General features: G+C 41.9%; 1 protein-coding gene across 5 annotated transcripts in view; it reads left to right on the top strand.

Moving 5' to 3' along the window:
• LOC147026907 (glypican-6-like) overlaps positions 1–10,000 on the top strand; it is a 475,934-nt gene that overhangs the window by 143,815 nt on the left and 322,119 nt on the right. The window lies entirely within an intron of this gene.

Raw genomic sequence — 10,000 nt, 5'->3', positions numbered from 1 at the left:
CTGAGCACAGCATCATGCTGTCCATTGAAAGTCTCCTGGGAGATATGAAACTCAAGTTACTGCTCCTTTCACCCACCATGAAGAAGGACAGACGTAAATCCCCACCATTTGTGCCTTCATACCTTCTACAATATCCCTCCCCCACCCAACCCAACCTCCTTAACAGCAAAGCAGCTGCCATTTGTAGGATACCTTTGCATGCGATAGTGCTTTTTAAAATTTATTAGCAACGGTGTTTGCATTTGGAAATGTTTTCTCGTTATCGTGTTGCTAACATGGACTTGCATTTTTCCACTGAGGTGGTTTGGGAGCTTGAGTGAGTTGGTGAGATCTATTTTGAAGACCATTGTCCAAAGTAGGGGAGGTTATCATACGTGTGGGGAAGGAAGGGTTCGCAAAGATTGCTACAAAGACCACACATCTTTTTCTTGTTTTTTTTCCTGATCCGTCAGCTCAATTGGCATCGAGACGGCCAAATAATCCATGTGAAAGGCAATGATAAATCAACTGTACGCAAAGTCTGTTTTTGCGATGTTGAATTTGGCTCGTTTGTTTAAAATATTATCACGAGCCTGAATTCTTAAGTTATTAGAATCCTTCACCTGCTGTCGACCCCTGGTGTACAGAGAAGGCCTTCACTTCGTTCTCTCCACCGATTTCCCTGTAAAACTAGACACTCCCCCTATCCACCCACCAAAAAGTCTCGCCCCAAGTTCTGTTTTATCGATCTTCATTACTGTGACCATTGGGAGAAAGGGCATTTTATATATCTGGTGAAAGGAACCTTTAGGGAATTGACAGTTCAAAGTGACGTTTGCAGCAGTAGTCGTTGTTTATTTCCAACCAAACATGATTACGGCGAACGTATGGTTTTGACCCGAATCGTTGAGATTGCTTGGTGTGTATTTCACTAATCGTACAATTGTTGAGGGCTTGTCTCGCCGTGTCGGTTTCCGTTTGACTTTGATTTTCGGAGCTTGAAGAATCGATGCACTAATGAAAATCGGTGTTCACCTGATGATGTCATCAGTTAGAATATTCTGTTTTTATCCTGTTACTTCCTTGATAGGCCATTTTGCCTCTCGACTTTTGCTGATTGTTGAAATGCTGTCAATAAGAGAAAACGCAGCTTTTGGACGGATATCTCTTGAGCTGAACAGAGACTGTTTTCTAGGGCTTTCTGTGCTTTTCATCGGCTTTTCCACTGACTTGCACTTTTTGATTGGTGCCTGATGATCATTACTCATGGTGTAAACTATCCAACACCTGACTGTAGCCTACTATTTTGTTTATTAGCTTATACAATACCTGGGTGGTATTTTGGTAATATTTATTGTACATACCTTTTCATCCTTGCTATGTCTTCGGATTGTTTTGATCATCAAATGAAAGACCAAATATAGCATTGGAGTAATTAAGAGGAACCCGAATCGGTAAAGATCGAGTCGTCAGGAGGAACGTGGATTGGGTTTGGATTTCAGCTGCTCCTATTCTATGCTCAAACCCATCCAAGTGCAGACAAGTAAGTCTTCCAAAAATTTTTTGCAAGAGTTCACCCCTCCATAGACACATGCAAAAATAAAGAGAAATATAAAAGGAAAGAAAGAAATTAAGAGTGAAACACAAAACTACAGCAAAAACACATACACAGGCCCAAAAGCACACACACGATTATAGTACAGCTTATGAGTTTTGAAGCCAGTCCAAAGTAAAAGTAGCATTAAAGTTTTGTTTTTTTTAATTAAAAGACAGGTAAGTTATGCAATAAGCAACATATGGCCAAACCTTGTTTTTTTGCCTTTTGACAAATTAAAATTATCAAGGTAGAGTCATTTATGTGGCTCCTGGCTTGCATCTTTGCTGGAGACCATGGCTGCCTCTCTCCAACACCCACCCTATTATTACGGCAGAAATTTGTGACTTGTTCATGGTGTCAGTGATAACTCACCACTTCTTCACAAAATTCCCCATTGGATATTTAACAGCCACCAAAGACCAATGCTAACAGACGGGTCCTCCAGATGAACGTCCTTTCGATGGATGGCGCACACGTTGATGCCTTGCCCTGCATGCAGAACACCAAGACGACATGTTACAGATTTTTTCTTATTTAATTACCATTTTAACCCAGGTCAAAATTTTAACCCAGGCCTGACGGCTCAAAGGTGAGTGCGCATACGTGTTAGCCATCCTTCCAGCCCGAAACTAAAATGGTGCAAGGTGAGTCTACAATCAATGTACAATGTACATTGTATATCGGCAAGAGATTTCAGAGATTTTCCACATGCATGGAAATGATTATCAGGAGAAACAGGTGAAAAAGCGAAGAGGTTGTATTAATATTTTAAAAAAGTGTTTCAGTTGGCAGTGTAGCTAACTTTTCTGCGAAGACCACACTAACAGATTCCCCTTAACACATGGCACGGCATGTTGTCTGGGTGTGTTCCTCCCTCTGCTTGTCTTACAAGTCATAACAACACGTAATAAACCAACTGTTTGTGCTCTAAAATCGTGTGAGAATATGGTACTTAAATAAGAAAAAATCTTGAGGCGATCTTTCTTCGACCTTCCATCTGGAGGCTCGTGTTTCTCAATGAAGTTTCTCTTTTCACCCACTCAAAATCTTCCATACAACTTTATTGTGATTTGTTTACCTCCACCACCGAAGGTGGAAGGAAGTTATGTTTTCACCACTGTTTGTCTGTCTGTTTATGTGCACGATATCTCAAAAAGGTTGTGTACGGATTTGGACGAAGATCTAAATCCAGATCTGGATACGAGAATTGTTTGATTTTTAAAGTGATTCTTCACCATTGAGAGATAGGGCCAAAAACGATATGGTGCTGTCTAGCATGATATTTAAAAAATATATTGGGCCCGATATGTTCTCGTGGATCAGGCATTACGTGATCGACATATGCGCTCTACCGAGGGCCCTTCCAGTTCAATAACTGTAACTTGCTGTTCTCCTCTTTTTGACAATATTCCAGTGCTCTCACTTGGAGAAATCAAATGATGTGAATCTCTGGGAATGTGAAGTTTATTCCAGTTAATCATGAAGAACTAGTCTCTCTTGTTAAGGCTAGTGTCTGGTGTTGTTTGACTCTGACGAAGCGTTATCACCCGAAACATCATCTTCTTGTTTCCCATGGTACTTGGCATACACCAATCAATGTTTTGTTGATTTCTTGTATTATTCCAGTTAGGTTAGATGACCTCACTTTGTTTCTTTTAAGCATACGGGTCCACATTCTTGAGAAATTCCGTGTTTTTTCACAGGATGACCAAGAAGCAGACTTTGTTGCTCTGTTATTATAGAAGGTTTGTAGTCTTTCATTTATTATCCAGCTACATTCTGATCTTTTACTATCTGTTCCTTCTTTTATGCGCCCAACTTACAATACTCCATAGGGTTTTTTTAAATTCAAAACCAAGGTGCATGGAAGAGCTAGAACAGACCATTAATCAGGACACAACAGAACAAAAGCAACAGCAGAAGAGGGGGGGGGGGGATGGAGAAAGGAAGTTGAGAGAGACAGACAGACAGACATTATCAAACAACCTTCTCAACTGACATTCCTAATCAACTCTTTCTGTATATTTTCACTTTCACCCTCCCCCCCCCCCTCTTCATTTTGATCACCCGTGCTCTTCAATTCAGGTTACCAAAGTCCCTATCCACTGGCATCTTGCATTAAATTGTGGGATCCTAGGAACACTATGTTTGCATGGAACATCATGTAAAGCTCAGTGCAAGTTATTATATTCAGAAGGGAAATCATTGTTATTCAGGTGCAATCACTGGTGACACCTATGGTGGCATGTACAGATGAGGTAGCAGATCAAACCACACAATCAGACAGGCGACAGCAAGATAGGTGGTCGTGCCCATAACAGAATAACTGTCAGGGTGGTAGGCAGCAACAGTTGGTAGGCCGATCGCAGCATTGTTCATCAGGCCCAAGGAGCAACAGGCAGCATTGGCTTGCAGTAACGCAGCAGGTCAATCGCAGTATCATTTATCAGGCTCACAGCAAAGCAGTCAGCCAGCAACAACATTCGGCAGGCCATTAACATAAGCCTGATTGGGCCAAAAACCGAGCTATTGGCTGGTCGGCCGGAAACAGCCTCAGCTTGCAATATTGTTTATTAACCTCCGCCAAATATACTTATTTCTCTCCCCAAAACCTGCTGTGCTCATGCTCTCCCTTCTCCTCACTTTTGGGAACCGTTTTGTTTTTCGCTCAGTATAAGTTTTAAGACTAATTGCCATTAAAGCGGAATGATTAACAACAGCACTATTTCAAAGTTAAAGGCACCATGATGTTTGGATCTTTAATGAGATCCCCTTGAGGTTCTGTTTGACATCTGTAGTCAGGAGATTTTCCCAGCAGGTGAAGTGAAAGGGCATGGTTATCCCATACTTTCTTACAGGCCCATGATAGTTTAATGAAACAGGCGAAAACAATACGGGAAAGCTGACGGAAGATGACAAGTCGACATTTAGAGGCAGAAGCTTTCTCGATACGTTTGTCGTGATCACCCTTAATGTCCATTTGTCCTTTTTTTGTGTGAAGATTCGTGCTGTTTCCTACCTGTACGAGGACCCCCTCGAGAGAAGGATAAAGTCTTTATGAAATGCTATCAGATTTTACAAGGAAAAAAAGAATGTTTCTCGACTGCACTTAAAAAAAAATGATTTCCTCAACACTCGATACCGATTTAAGCACGACAGCAATCATGGATCCCGCTGCCGGTACCGCCAAACGAATTTCATCGTCAAACGATGTTACTCTTCAAGATTATGATTGGTGATGGCAAATTTAAGAAGGGTTTTGCCCCTGAGAATTAGATCGAGTTAGTAATTCGCCAAAACGATATGCGGATGGAACTTGTTTTGTTTTTACGAGAAAAGCTAAATTTATGATACTCCGTTTAAGTGTTGGCTATTATACTTCCCGGCTAATAAATCAGTGTTATAGCAGCCTTATCCCCCCAAATTGAGTTTTTATTTTGACTAATTGAAATATATGACTCATTCGGGTAGTCGCTCTTACAATCCTGGGTCTTGTGTGAAAACTCAAGACTGAAAGTCCAAAAAATGTTTTACTTACATCTTAAGTCAGGATTAATTCCGAGCTTGGGAGTGATACAATTAGAGTCTGACAGGTGGTGCCGAGGGAGCACACTCGCCTTGAGCTGTCTCCTCAAGGTTCGATTTCAGACCTGACTATAAACTGTTGGATTGGTGCTTCGCAGGCCAGTTGTTTCAACACAATGTACCGAACCTCCGATGGCCGTCAAGTCACATGTCTTCTCTGATCATATTAGTTGGTGGATATTAAGTGATCCCATGATGCCTTTCGACAAGATTAGGTGCGTTTTCAAAATGCTGGACCAACCCTAAATTTCTTCCACCTTCAGTGGAATGTCAGACCTGGCCATCTGGTCATGAAAGATGAGGGAGAAAATCTTTCCTTTCTGCCCCAACAAGGTGGGAATAATTATGGCCCTCGAAGTAGTAGTAATAGTAGTAGTAGTAGTAGTAGTAGTAGTAGTAGTAGTAGTAGTAGTAGTAGTAGTAGTAGTAGTAGTAGTAGTAGTAGTAGTAGTAGTAGTAGTAGTAGTAGTAGTAGTAGTTATTTTTTTGCTGAAGTCGTTGTACAGGAAGTTGTAGTTTTACTTCGTGTTTTCATTGATATTTGAGAAGTCTAAAGGTTGTACAAATGGGATGCGATTGCAAGACATGCCAAGGTGAAACACAAAATACATATATATATATATATATATATATATATATATATATATATATATATATATATATATATATATATCAAAAGACCCACCCACATCTCTCACATATGAATGGAAGGAATAGCTAATCAGCTCTCACCTAATCAACTAAACCCATGTGGCTAGGATTATGTAATGGTTATTTGGCTAGTTTGTGTTTTTGTATGTGGCTCGTATGTATGTATGTATGTATATATATATATATATATATATATATATATATATATATATATATATATATATATGTATATGTGTATATATGTGTATATATGTGTATATATGTGTATATATATATATATATATATATATATATATATATATATATATATATATATATATATATATATATATATATATATATATATATATATATATATATATATACATGTGTTACACAATTTCGGTCTGTCAAGTCAAACTTGTGGTGACATGAATGATCACATTTCTCCAACCATCTCCATCCTGTACTGATTTCTCAAACTCTGGTGGAGACAGCATGGTTGCAGACTTTTCCCCATCAATCTAGCTCATGCAAAGTCCACCTCTTCCTCTTCTTCCCTCAAGCATACCCAGCATGGTTGAGTTCTCCAGATTTTCGTTTCCTGCATGCATGATGTGTTCAAAGTATGACAGCTTGTGATTTAGCATCAGTGATTTCAAATATACATGGTGGTCTAATTTATTTAAGTACAGATTTGTTTGTTCTTCTTGCAGTTCATGGATTTTTTTTAACATTCGTGTCCAACATTATATTTAAAAACTGTCAATCCTCTTCCTTTCTTTCTTTTTCACTGTCCATCATTCACATCCATACATTGAAACGAGGAATACCAGAGCATTTTCCAGCCTCCTCCTGCTTTGTATTTTCACATCTTTGGCTTTCCTGATCTTAATAAATCCTGATATTGCTGTTCTCACCAATGCTAACCAGTGTTACGGCTGTGGAAATTCGCAGAACACCATAAAGGTCCTTAGTTCAGTTAGATCGATAAGTCTGTGTTCAGTTAGATTTCCTCACCGTTGTTTCATGGGTATTTTATCCATGTGCACAGGGCTGTGATCATTTGAGATAGTGTTTTTCTTTTCCTATCGTTATTTTGGCCCAAGCACATCTCAACCACCATTACAATAGCCACAACGCCAACCACGCCACCATCACCACAACTACGATCGCTTCCACCACCAATCGCAACAAAATCACCACCACCAACGTCGCTCTCGACCACCGCGTCGCGGCGGCCTCCACCGCCGCCACCAACATCGCTCCCACACAACAACAATTATGCCAACCACCTAACCACCTTCCCCGCTACGCCAACTGTCGATCCCCTTCTCCACAAACCACATCACAACCCTCTCCGCTCATGTAAACCGTCTCTACGAAGCGAAGGAAACCAGAGGAGTTCCGATGGTGCGCGGATTTTCCCACCTGATTCTCCCGCCTTGTTATTCCCGCCTGTTTTCCCCACGCTTTTGTGTGGAGGAAGGGCGATGCGGGTCAAAGGTCAAAGGTCATGTGAAGGAGGGGCCTCATTTTGGGGGAATGACTCTCCCTGGACCTGTGCCAATAATGATTCTCTCGCCCCCCGCGAGGCGCGCGGGGAGGGGGGCGAGAGGGCACGCCCCTTTTCTGGAAGCTTCATGCAGGAGCTGGAAGGAGGGGCAGAGCAATAAACAGGGAGGAGGGAGGTGTTGGAACTGGGGGATATAAGGGTGCGCACGACACCAGTAGGGGGGCTTTTTGTCATATTCGGGTTGTTGGTGTCTTCTTCGTGGTGGTTTCGTCTTGGTCTTCGGAGAGTCTTGGGTTCGGTGGTTTGGGTCGAGTCATCAGAGCTCGCAGTCGGTGGGGTGTCCGGGCGTGGCACGAGGGACGCGGACGAGAGGCACCGCTTTGCAGCTCTGCCGTGCAGCCTGCTCACCCGGGAAGAGAGCGCCGGAGAGAGCTCGCCCAACATCGCACCATGAGGGTGCAGGTAACCTGCAACAGTCTCGTGGGTTCCGTTCGGTCAACCAGGCTCCACGCCATAAAGGTCTACGGACCCTGTCTGGTGCCCTCGTCTTTGAGGGTGGCCTTTTCCTTTCTTTTGAATGAATGTTGGTGGTGCCGTGTTCTGTAAGTAAAAACTGTTAAGTGACTAGATAATTTCTGATAGACGGTCGTAGTGCTTTCACCTTGCTTGTCTCTTTGTTCCCGTCCCGTGCATGATTGTTTGCCTATATACGTGTTCTTGAATACCTGCATTGATTGCATGGCTGTATATGTGCATGTGTGAAAGTAATCAATGTGATTGTGTGAATGTTACCCGTTCGTCGTGTCTTAGTCCCCGATTGGAACGCTATATTGCATCTCGGAATATTAGTTGGGATTTAAATACCCGTTAAATAGAATCGGATCCGGCGAGGTCGGGCGATAATACCTGCTCGGTTGTCACTGCAGAACGGAACGGACCACTTGAGCGGTTCGTGTCCAAGCCGACCTGCGCCGAGGTACGGTCTCTCGGTAGGCTATCCGCGCAGGTACTTAGGTGTATCGATATTCGGCGATTGACCCTATTTTGCGCGGGTAGAAAATTGGCTAGGCCGTGGTGGGTTTGAAGACCCACCCGTGACAGGGTTCCGGCGTTGTTCCAGAAGGTCACGACTGAATTGTCCGTCCGGTGGGCGAGCGGATACTATTAGTGAAAAGCGGTCGTTCGCACACCGGTGGGCGCGAATTCGTTACACCATCTATGAATTTCTCCTCTACATTCTCTTCTCACTTCAATCTCAGAACCCAAGAAGATGAAACTTTCCACGAGTTCCATGTAATACTCTCAATTTATACACGTCCATCTTCTCAGCTCTCACCATTTTAGTATTTTTTTAGATTTAAATAAAGACAAGCTTTTTCACTTTCCTTCTTCACTGTCTACCGCAGTTTCATCAAATCCTCTTTACTTTCAGCCAACAGAGTAGTATTGTCAGCATACCTGAGATTGTTAATACATCTTCCTGCAATCCTGACTCCAGCCTCTACTGTATGTCACCCAAGCTTGATTTCCTCATGATGTACTCACTATATGGATTGAACAAGTTGGGGGAGATAATATACCCCTGTCTGACCCCTTTTCCAATTCCAATTCCAAACCATCTCTGTCTCTGTCTCTGTTTCTGTCTCTGTCACTCTCCATACGCTGTTCTTACTGTAGCTTCACGTTTAGTGTAATGGATTCTTATGAGGCATGTCTGATGCTCCGACATCCCAATTTGTGTCAGAATAATCCACATCAATTCATGATCAACACAATCAAAAGCTTTGCTGTCACAGATAAAACAGAGATACGCCTTCCTTTGGTATTCTCTTGCTTTTTCCTGATCCACCTCAGATTTTTGAATTGATCTCTCGTACCTCTTCTGAAACCTGCTTGCTCAATGGGCCTTTCTCACTTAATGAAGTCTGATATTCTGTGTTGAATGATCTTTAGTCATATCTTGCTGGCATGTTAAATCAAGCCAATGGTTTGGTTATTTGAACATTCCCTTGCATCCCCTTTTTTGGCAATAGTATGTAGACTGACTCCTTCCACATTTTAGGCCATGCAGTCTTGTTCCAGATCAGTGTGCAAAGAGCTGTTAAAATTTTTCATTCCCTCCTTCCTAAATAGCTTAAAGAGTTCTAACAGAATTTTGTCTCATCTGGTGCTTTTCCACCTGCCAGCTCTTTCAAGACTCCACTTAACTCACATTCTATTATTATTGGTTCCTGCTCATTTTTTTCTTTCTTTGAAAGTTGCTGTTAGTCATATTGCTACCTTCTTTGTATTGAGTTTGGTATAGTCCTTCCATTTTTCTTTTACTTGTACTTCTTCGCTCAGATCTTTTCCTATTCCACTCTTAATGACCCCAATTCAAGACCTAAGCTTTCCTGCTATCTTTCTGAGCTTTTTAAAAGATCTCTTGCTTTTCCTGCTCTGTTATTTTTCCTAACAATGGCAGATTTGTGTTCGCAGTTTTCATCTCCTAGATGAGTTGCCGACCAAGGCTAATGAGTCCCATTTTCCCCAAACAAGAGGTTCTAAGGTGAGAGTGATTCACCTTTTATCTCTACACCTGTAAGTGAAAACAACCCTGCCACGAGAATGCCAGTGCAAGACTTGACTGTCAGAGGCTGTCTGAGACGCTGAGCCATGAAAGTATTTTATACACCTTGAGAGCTTGTCCAAAA

This window comes from Eptatretus burgeri, chromosome 5 (genome assembly GCF_056783735.1).
Source record: "Eptatretus burgeri isolate ZD-2024b chromosome 5, Ebu_testis_v1, whole genome shotgun sequence".
Taxonomy (NCBI): Eukaryota; Metazoa; Chordata; class Myxini; order Myxiniformes; family Myxinidae; genus Eptatretus; species Eptatretus burgeri.
Note: the sequence above shows the minus strand (reverse complement) of the source record. Positions and strands in the feature narration are given on the sequence as shown.